This window comes from Grammomys surdaster, unplaced genomic scaffold (genome assembly GCF_004785775.1).
Source record: "Grammomys surdaster isolate TR1022 unplaced genomic scaffold, NIH_TR_1.0 65, whole genome shotgun sequence".
Classification (NCBI taxonomy): Eukaryota; Metazoa; Chordata; class Mammalia; order Rodentia; family Muridae; genus Grammomys; species Grammomys surdaster.
Window position 1 is genome coordinate 18,143,516 of NW_021604567.1, and position 10,448 is coordinate 18,153,963.

Sequence of the window (10,448 nt, forward strand, 5' to 3'; positions counted from 1 at the left end):
GAATGATAATGAACATCTATTTCATGGTCCCTAAAGGCTTCATCAAGGGACTGGATGACCTTTCTCCCACCTCCCTCCACTGTCTCTGAAGGAACTTTTGTTATTGTTGTTTTTGTTGTTGTTGTTGTTCTTCTTCTTCTTCTTCTCCTCCTTCTTCTTCTCTTTTTTTCAGACTTAATTAATTTATTTTTCTTATATAAATACCTTATGTGGTAGCCACAGCTGGAGCTCGGGTCCTCTGAACAGAGACTCTGGTGTGGGTTTCACAAGATAATCAGTGAATTCCTGATAAGGAGACTTGGTGAAAGAAGTCTCTGTCCAGAGGTTGGGGGTCAGGTAGCTGTAGGTCTTGGAGATGGCATCAAAGGTGGCCCTGGCAGAGTTGTCCAGGGTGGCAGTGAAGCCCCTGGCTGAAGTGTAGCAGTCGTCTATACCGGCCATCATCAGTAGCTTCTTGGGTACAGGAGCAATGCCAGTGCCTCTGGGGGCAGGGATGAGACGTACTAGCACAGAGCCATAGCAACCTATCACCTTGTATGGAACAGTGTGGGGCTTGCCAATCTTGTTCCCACAGTAGCCTCTCCACACAGGGACAATGGAGAGCTTGGCCAAGATGATGGCCCCTCAGATGGCAGTGGCAACTTCCTTGGAGAACTTAACACCAAGACCAATGTGACCATTGTAGTCCCCAATAGCGACAAAAGCCTTGAACCTGGTCCACTGGCCAGCCCGAGTCTGCTTCTGCGCTGGCATAATCTTCAGAACTTCATCCTTTAGGGATGCACCCAGGAAAAAGTCAATGATCTCAGACTCCTTAATGGGCAGGGAGAACAGAGAGATCTCCTCCAAGGACTTGATCTTCATGTCCTTAACCAGACGGCCCAGCTTGGTGACGGGGATCCACTCCTTGTCTTCAGCTTTCCCTCGATAAGCCCTGTGGTCTCTACCACCGCCATGGCCCCTAAGACGGCAGGAATCCTCTGTAGAAGCCACAGCAACGTCCTAATCCTGGGCCTTCCGGGTCCTCTGGGCTTCCCAATACACAGTCATCTGCTATTTGGTGTTTTCCCAAAGAAGTTGTTCTGCTTCTTATCACTATGGGTTACCTGGCAGATTGGAACATGGCATCATTAGAGGGCCTGTCTAACATGCCTAAAGTCCTAGGTTTGAATCCCAGTACCAACGACACAAAATATTAGACTACCCTGCGTGTCTGTAATTTTATTTTAAAAAATGAAGCCATATGATATGTGCTTGGGTTTTGGGGGGGAGAGTTATCTGGCTTTCTTCATCCAGTATAATAATTTTTAAATTGCTTCATGTTGTTGTAGTTGTCATTGTTTTGTGGCACTTGGTTGGTGTCCCAACCCCAGCTGCTGCTCCAGTCCGAGGGTCAGGGTCTAGTATGAGAGAGAGTGGGGATGGAGGGGCAAGAGAGGCAAAGAATGTAGACAAGCCAGAGGGTCTGATCAAGTCTCTCCCTTTATTGAAAGGAAATCCTAGGTATTTATACGCTTTACCATGTGCCTTGCCCTCGTGGACAAGCAGGGGAACACAGCTGAAGGCACTATGTCATGTGCCTTGCAGCGTGGTTATCGTGTGCGCCTTGCAGCTGGGGGTACTAAGCAGCAAAACAAGATGTTTATCAGAGTGTGCTCAGCTGTTGTGGGCTGTTGAAAAACAAGTCTCTTGTCAGGGTATATGGCCTGAGATGGCTGCAAAGATGATAGCCGCTTTCTGCTAGGAGTCGGCTCCCAACAGACTGGTAAGTAAAACTCCATTGGAGAGGTATACCATAATTGTTCACCTTTTGATAAACATCTATGCTGTTTCCATATTTTATGATCACAATGAAAAGCACTATGTGAATGCCCAGGTATGGAGACGTTAACTCCCTTAAGTAAATTCCTAAAAGGGGACACTACTTTCTAGAATGGCTGTATGGTTTTGCATGCCACCAATGATGAATGAACATTCTAGTAGCCCCAGAGCCCAACCACCTATGACCAATCTAGTAAGTGTGTGTTAGTGTCACGTTGTTCTTTTAACTTACTCGAAATGCCTGAAGATTGGCATATTCTAGTGTGCTTCATCTACTGATGAAGCACCTGTTCAAATCATTTGGCCATTTTTTATTGGATGCTTTAAAATCTCCATATTGATGAATCATGAGTGTTCTTTATACACCCAAGATGCAAGTCCTTTGACAGAAATGGGTTAAAAATATATCCTCCCAGTCTGTTGATTGTCTATTTGTGTTTGTTATTGGTAGAACCTTTTGAAGTGCAAATGATTTTCATCTTGCTGTCAAATAGGAACTGAGCATGGTGAGGCATTTCTATAAGACCAGTCCTCTGGAGTCTACGACAGGAGCATGTCCAGATTGAGGCTATCTTGAGCTATGGAATGAAATCCTGTCTCAAAGGAAAAAAAATCTATAAATTGCAAATGAAACTGATAAGAAAGAAAGAGAGAAAGAAAGGAAGGAAGGAAGAAAGGAAGGAAGGAAAAGAAAGAGAGAAAGAAAGAAAGAGAGAGAAAGAGAGAAAGAAAAGAAGGGAGGAAGGAAGAGGGAGGGAGGAGAGAGAGAAAAAAAAAACTCTACCAAGTCCATGGACATTTTCTCTTGTCTTCTTCTAGAGTTTCAATAGTCTTAGCTTGATCAACAGTCAGGAACCCATTAGTTTTAAGCTGTCTCCATACTTTTGATTTTCTATATGAGTGTGGTAGTTTGAATATGCTTGGCCCATGGGAGCTGGCACTATTGGGAGGGTGGCCTTGTTGAAATAAGTGTGACCTTATTGGAGGAAATGTGTCACTCAAGCTCCACCAAGTGCAGAAGACAGACTCCTCCTGGGCTGCCTTCAGCTCAAGATGTAAAAAAAAAAAAAAAAAAAAAAAAAAAAAAAAATCCCACCTTCTTCTCCAACATCATATCTACCTAGATGGTGCCACACTTCCCACCATAATGATAATGGGCTGAACCTCAGAAACTGTAAACTAGCCCCAGTGAAATAAAATGAAATGACATGAAATGAAATTGAGTTGCCTTAGTCACAGTATCTCTTCATAGCAATGAAACCCCTAAGACAAAAGTTGGTCCCAGGGATTGGGGTATTACTATGATAAGCCTGACCATGCTTTTGTTTGGAGGAATGTAGTATTTTGGACCTTTGTATTAGGACAGCACTGGAATGCTTTAAATGGGCTATCCTAGTCAAAGCATTGGCGACAGTGGTGCTAAGAGTGATTTGAACTGTAGGAGCCTGGCTCAAGAGGTTTCAGAGGATTTTGGTTACGTTGCCTAGAGATTGTTATTGTGATACTTTGGTGAAGAATGTGGCTGCTTTTGCCCTTGTCTGAAAAGTCTGCCTGAGGGAAAGGTAAAGAGATTTAGATTAAGTGCATTGACAAAGGAAGTCTCGAAAAAGCCTAGTTTAGACTTTGTCCAGTGGTTCACTCTCATGAGGAACCTTTTGATCAAGAATAGAAAGGAAAAATACAAAATGTAAGATTCAAAAGTTAAAAGCACACCAGGAAGTGAAATGGAGTTAAATTCTGTGTTCAAGGATATTAAATGGAATTAATGGAATGGTGACTTTGGGGCAAGATCCCACCCAGCTAAACTTATTGTTTATGTGTTTGCAATTGGACAAAGGATGGTTATATCATGTTAGGCATTATCATAACCTGGCTATTACATTCGGACATAAAGAGATATGATTTTGTGTCAGGTGGACAAGGGGTGGATTGTAACGGCTATTCTCAGCTGTCGGCTTGTCTATATCTGGAATGAACTACAATCCAGAACTTATAAAGGTCTTGTGAAACATAAAGAAAGGCTTAGGTCCAGATGTGCTGGTACATGCCTTTAATCCCAGAAGATACAGCCAAGCAGATATATGAGTTCAAAAGCAGCCTGGTACAGAGTAAGCTCCAAATAGAGAAAAGTTTCCATCTAAGTGTGGTGGTATGTAAGGCCGTGAAAGGATGATTTGGTCTTCCCGGTAGAACACTGGTTTTGAGATAGCCGGAGACCCAACAGGTGTCCATTGCCTGTGTAGGGACGCCACATATCTCACCACGCCCCCGGATTCTAGACTCCTGAGACTCGGTCTACCTTTGGATAACCTGTACCTTGCAGTCACAGTTGGCTATGCAGCCCCTCCCAAAGGTGTCTCACCTAACACAGCGAGAGAGAGAGAGAGAGAGAGAGAGAGAGAGAGAGAGAGAGAGAGGGAGAGAGGGAGAGAGAGAGAGAGAGGTGACAGGTGACTACAGGCTTCAGTCTTCAGAGATTTCCATATTCATGAGTTACCTAAAGGCCAGAGGGCATAGCTAATTAAGTTATTCCTTCATTCCTTTTCCAGGCCTCTCCTCTTATCCCCCTCCCTATTTAAGTCAGGCCCACCCTGGTTAAACAGGGGGATGCACATCTAGACCATCTATCACACACCATGAACAATAAAGCCTTGGAACCCCTTTGGACTTTCTCGTGTTATTGGGGCCTGCCGTGAAAAGCTACCCTGTGTTTCCCGCTGACCTGCAGTGGTACACACCTTTAATCCTAGAACACAGGAGATAGAGACATACAGATCTCTGAGTTTAAGGTCAGTCTACAGAGCAAGTTCCAGGACTGTTGTGGATAGCCCTGGCCTTTAGAGGAGAAGTGAATCATTACACAAATGACTTCTATCGAACCTTCTGCCCACCTTAATTTGTAAAATAAAGGCTAGACCCAGTGATTGGGCAGAAAGGGGAGGTAGAGAAATAAAGGTTGGTGGGAAGGGAGAGAAGAGAGAGAGGACAACAGAGGAGGAAGACGATGGAAGAGACAATGGAGGAGGTTGTTGGAGACAGACCAGCGGAGGAGGAAGACGACTGAGGAGCAGAAGGTGGAAGGACAAGTGTGTGTCTTGGAAAACCCGCAAGTTATAAGGGACCTCATAGCTGGGGAATAGAGTAGTGTAGTGGTGAGTCTGTCCAATCTAGGCGTGCAGTTTATATTCATAATTATTGAGCTGTGTTTTCATTGACTGGTCTTATTTGGGTTGGAGAATTACATCAATACAGGACAGCCAAGCTTAGGTGATGAAGGAGTTGGAAAACAGAAAGCTGGTAATGATGTAATAGAACAATGGCCAGATGATATGATAGCCATGTTCCAACTCCTGCAAGCACCAGAACTTGGAAGTTTCAGCCTTGTGGTTCTGGATTTAGAGTCAAGAATAGAAGGAACATCTTTTGGGTATATGCCCAGGAGTGGTATAGATGGATCTTGAGGTAGAACTATTCAAATTTATTTCCAAAGGGGTTGCACAAGGTTGCACTCCCACTAGCAATGGAGGAGTGTTACCCTTGCTCCACATCTTTGCCAGTGTGTGCTATCCCTTGAGTTTCTGACCTTAGCCATTCTTATGGGTGTAAGATGGAATCTCATAGTTGTTTTATTTGCATTTTCCTGATGGCTAAAGACTTTGAACATTTCTTTAAGTGCTTCTCGGCCATTCAAGATTCCTCTGTTGAGAATCTTTTATTCTGTACCTCATTTTTTAATTGGGTTATTTGGGTTGTTGGTGTCTTGAATTCTTTGTAAATTTTAGATATTAGCCCTCTGGCAGATGTAGGGTTGGTGAAGATCCTTTCCCAACCTGTAGGCTGCTAATGTGTCCTATTGACAGTGTCCTTTGCCTAACAAAAGCTTTGCAGTTTCATGAGGTCCCATTTATCAATTGTTGATTTAGAGCCTGAGCCATTGGTGTTCTGTTCAGGAATTTGTCTCCTGTACCAATGTGTTCAAGGCTATTTCCCACTTTCTGTTCTATGAGATTTAGAACATATCCTGTTCTAACGTATCCTGTTTTGTGTTGAGGTCCTTAATTCACTTGGACTTGAGTTTTGTGCAGGATAATAAATATGGATCTATATTCATTCTTCATGTAAACATCCAGTTAGACCAGCACCATTTGTTGAAGATGTTTTCATTTTTCCATTGCATGGTTTTGGCTTCTGTATGAAAAATCAAATATCCATAGGTATGTGGGTTTATTTCTGGGTCTTCAATTCGATTCCATTGATCAACATGTCTGTATTTTTACCAATACCATGCATTTTTTTGTCACTATTGCTCTGTAGTACAATGAGGTCAGATATGGTGATTCTTCCATTTCACAAAGATACATGCTCAACTATGTTCAGAGCAGCTTTATTCATAATAGCCAGAAACTGGAAACAACCCAGATGTCTGTCAAATGAAGGTTAGATAAAGAAAGTGGGATACATCTACCCAATGGAGTACTATTCAGCTATGAAAAACTCAAGACATCATGAATGTTAATCAGCCTCTCCCTTCCTCTTCTGAATGTTAATCCAGCAAGTGTCCTCTGACTATGGAATGTACCCCTCCCAGGATGTGTCCTGGGACAGTGGGATTCTTTCAATTTTAAGTTCAAACCAAGACCCAAAAGTCCTACATTCAGACCCAAAAGTCCTACAGACCCACCACCCACCAAAACCCTGCCCTCCCAAACACCACTCCCCTTCCGCCCCCTCTCTCTTGTCCTTCCTGCTGGGGCAGATTCATAGCTAGTCTGCTCCCAGGAAGACACCATATTCAGACCCATCCCAGAGAACCTGCTGCTCTCAGAGCACTTGATTCCTAGCTGGTTTGCTCCTGTGAAGACACCATACCCTGTCCAACTGGCACAGAGTCCTTCTGATCTGAGCTAGTGCACTGAGCAGACCTTTGGAACTACCTCTACAACCAATCCCACAACACTCAGAGGAAGCTGGACTTCCAAGAGCTCTAACACTCCCAGGATCATAGAAGAAGCTGGACTCCCAGGAGCTTTAACACACCCAGGATCATAGAATTACAGGATCCCAGAGGCAGCCTGACTCCCAGGAGCTCTGACATGCTGGATCACAGGATCACAGAGAGAGCTGGACTCCGAGGAGCTCTGACACAAGCAAGAAAACAGGAGACAGGTTCCAGTCAGAAACAGTGAGTGCAAGGAGTACTAGAGATAGCCAGATGGCTAAAGGCAAGCACAAGAATGTAAGCAACAGAAACCAAGGTTACTTGGCATCATCAGAACCCAGTTCACCCAATATAGCAAGTCCTGGATACCCCCATCACACCAGAAAAGCAAGATCCAGATTTAAAATCATTTTTCATGATGATGATAAAGTACTTTAAGAAGGACATAAATAACTCCCTTAAAGAAATGCAGGAGAACACAGGTAAACAGGTAGAATCCCTTAAAGAAGAAACACACAAATCCCTTAAAGAATTACAGGAAAACACAACCAAACAGGTGAAGGAATTGAACAAAACCATCCAGGTTCTAAAAATGGAAGTAGAAACAATAAAGAAATCTCAAAGGGAGACTACCCTGGAGATAGAAAACCTAGGAAAGAGACCAAGCATCACCAACAGAATACAAGAGATAGAAGAGAGAATCTCAGGTGCAGAAGATGCCATAGAATATATTGACACACGGTCAAATAAAATGCAAAAAGCTCCTGACCCAAAACATACAGGAAATCCAGGACACAATGAGAAGACCAAACCTAAGGATCATAGGTTTAGATGAGAGTGAAGATTCCCAACTTAAAGGGCTAGTAAATATCTTCAACAAAATTATAGAAGAAAACTTCCCTAACCTAAAGAAAGAGAAGCTCATAAACATACAAGAAGCCTATAGAACTCCAAATAGACTAGACCAGAAAAGAAATTCCTCCTGTCACATAATAGTCAAAACATCAAATGCACAAAACAAAGAAAGAATATTAAATGCAGTAAGGGGAAAAGATCATGTAACATATAATGGCAGATCTATAAGAATTACACCAGACTTCTCAACAGAGACTATAAAAGCCAGAAGATCCTGGACAGATGTCATATAGACCCAAAGAGAACACAAATGCCAGCCCAGGCTACTATACCCAGCACAACTCTCAATTACCATAGATGGAGAAACCAAGATATTCCATGACAAAACCAAATTTACATAATATCTTCCCACAAACCCGGCATTACAAAGGATAATAGATGGAAAACTCCAACACAAGGAGGGAAACTACACCATAGAAAAGGCAAGAAAGTAATCTTCTTCCAACAAACTCAAAAGAAGATAGCCACACAAACATAATTCCACCTTTAATAACAAAAATAACAGGAAGCAATAATCACTTTTCCTTAATATTTCTTAACATCAATATACTCAATTCCCCAATAAAAAGACATAGACTAACAGACTGGATACATAAACAAGACCCAGCATTTTGCTGCATACAGGAAACACACCTCAGTGACAAAGACAGACAATACCTCAGAGTAAAAGACTGGAAAACAATTTTATAAACAAGTGGTCCCAAGAAACAAGCTGGAGTAGCCATTCTAATATCGAATAAAATCAGCTTTCAACCAAAAGTTATCAAAAAAGGAAGGACACTACATACTCGTCAAAGGAAAAATCTACCAAGACAAACTCTCAATTCTGGATATCTATGCTTCAAATGCAAGGTCACCCACATTCATAAAAGAAACTTTGCTAAAGCTCAAAGCACACATTGGACCTCAAACAATAATAGTGGGAGATTTCAACACCCCACTCTCATCAATGGACAGATCATGGAAACAGAAACTAAACAGAGACACAGTGAAACTAAGAGAAGTTATGAACCAAATGGATTTAACAGATATCTATAGAACATTTTACCCTAAGATAAAAGAATATACAAGACCACTGCCATATTCTGTTCATAGTTGATGAAATGTCACTCTCTGCCCCATGACTGAGTATGCTTCCATGTCCTATCACCCTCCTATAAAAAAAATTACATTCTCTCTCCTAAGAAATTCCTTTTATGGCTTTGTCAAAACTCTATTCCTCACTGGTCTTGAGTTCTCTGCTACTGCAGGACCCTGCAGACACCACCATCGGCCTAGCTCTTCCAACTTTCTTTGCAAATGTGTTTAAATTGTTCAAGGTCCTTCTTAGTCCCACATGAAATTTAAAGTCCTCTTGTCAGTTTCCATGAGAAGCTCTGAGGGGTTTTGGTTACGTCTGCATTGACCAGTTTGGAACAATAACATTCCTCTGGTCCTTGAACACAGATCCTTAAATGTGTCTTCTGTTTCCTTGATATTGGTTTTGTTTGTTTGTTTGTTTGTTTGCTTTAATATAGATTTGTATTGGTTATTTTATTTATTTTCATTGTAAATGTTATCCCCCTTCCCGGTTTCCCTTCTGCAAACCCCTCATCCCGTCCCCCATCCCTCCTCCCGGCTGCTTCTATGAGGGTGCTCACCCACCCTCCCACCCACTCCTGCCTCACCACCCTAGCATCCGTCTACGCTGGGGTATCAGGCCTCCACAGGACCAAGGGCCTCTCCTCCCATTGATGCCTGACAAGGCCATCCTCTGCTACATACGCAGCTGGAGCCATGGGTCCCTCCATGTGTACTCTTTGGATGGTGGTTTGGTTTCTGGGAGCTCTGGGGGGTCTGGTTGGTTGATACTGTTCTTCCTGTGGCATTGCTATCCCCTTCAGCTCCTTCAGTCCTTCTCCCAACTCCTCCTTTGGGGTCCCCTCGCTTAGTCTGATGCTTGGCTGAGAGCATCCGCATCTGTCGTTTGGTCCCTGTTCTCAGTCCGATGCTTGGCTGCGAGCATCCGCATCTGTGGTTCTTGGTGCTCAATCCTTGCACGTGCGTTTGTCATCTCTGTCGCTAAATCGTTTTCTTCTATGCTGTTTTAAATTGGTGCTTTTAAATTTTTGATTGTGCATTGCTAGTACAATAAATGACAGTGGGAACAGAGACTAGCTGGAGAGATGACTCAGTGATTGGGAGAGTGCACTACTGGAAAGGACCTGTGTTCAGTTATCAGCATCCATAGGAGGCAGCTCGCAACCGTCTGAAACTCAAGCTCCGGGGGGGTATAGGATGCCTCTGGCCTCCAAGGTGGCGTGACTGATTGATTTCTGAATGTTAAACCAACCTTGCATTCTTAAGATGAACCCCTTGTCAGGATGCAGTGTCCCTTTTATGAATCACTGGATTTGAATCGCTAATTCTGTTCCTTTGTTTTCAGAGTATTTGTGTAAAATCATGAAAAACGTTGCTCTACGGTTCTCTTACAGTGCATCCGAGTCTGTAGGAGAAGATTGCAGCCGAGCATCTCCTGTCCTGCTGGTAAATTTGTTTACACTATGGGTTATTTCTCCCTTACATAGCTGACAAAACTGAAGTTCAGACACTGTCGAGCTACCCTGTGGGTGCTGGGAATTGAACTCAGGTCCTCTGGAAGAGCAGCTGGTGCTCTTCCCCTGTCTCAGCTTTTGTGATTTAACTGTTTCTATGAAATGTGCTCGTTGACCTGACTGGATTTAAATGTCTGGAGATGACACTTGGGTAAAGGCTCCTCTTTCTGCTTTAACAT

General features: G+C 43.0%; 1 pseudogene; it reads right to left on the reverse strand.

The window, feature by feature from the left end:
* Window positions 1–205: 205 nt before the first annotated feature.
* On the reverse strand, window positions 206–1,150 carry LOC114624604 (annotated as a pseudogene).
* Window positions 1,151–10,448: the final 9,298 nt, after the last annotated feature.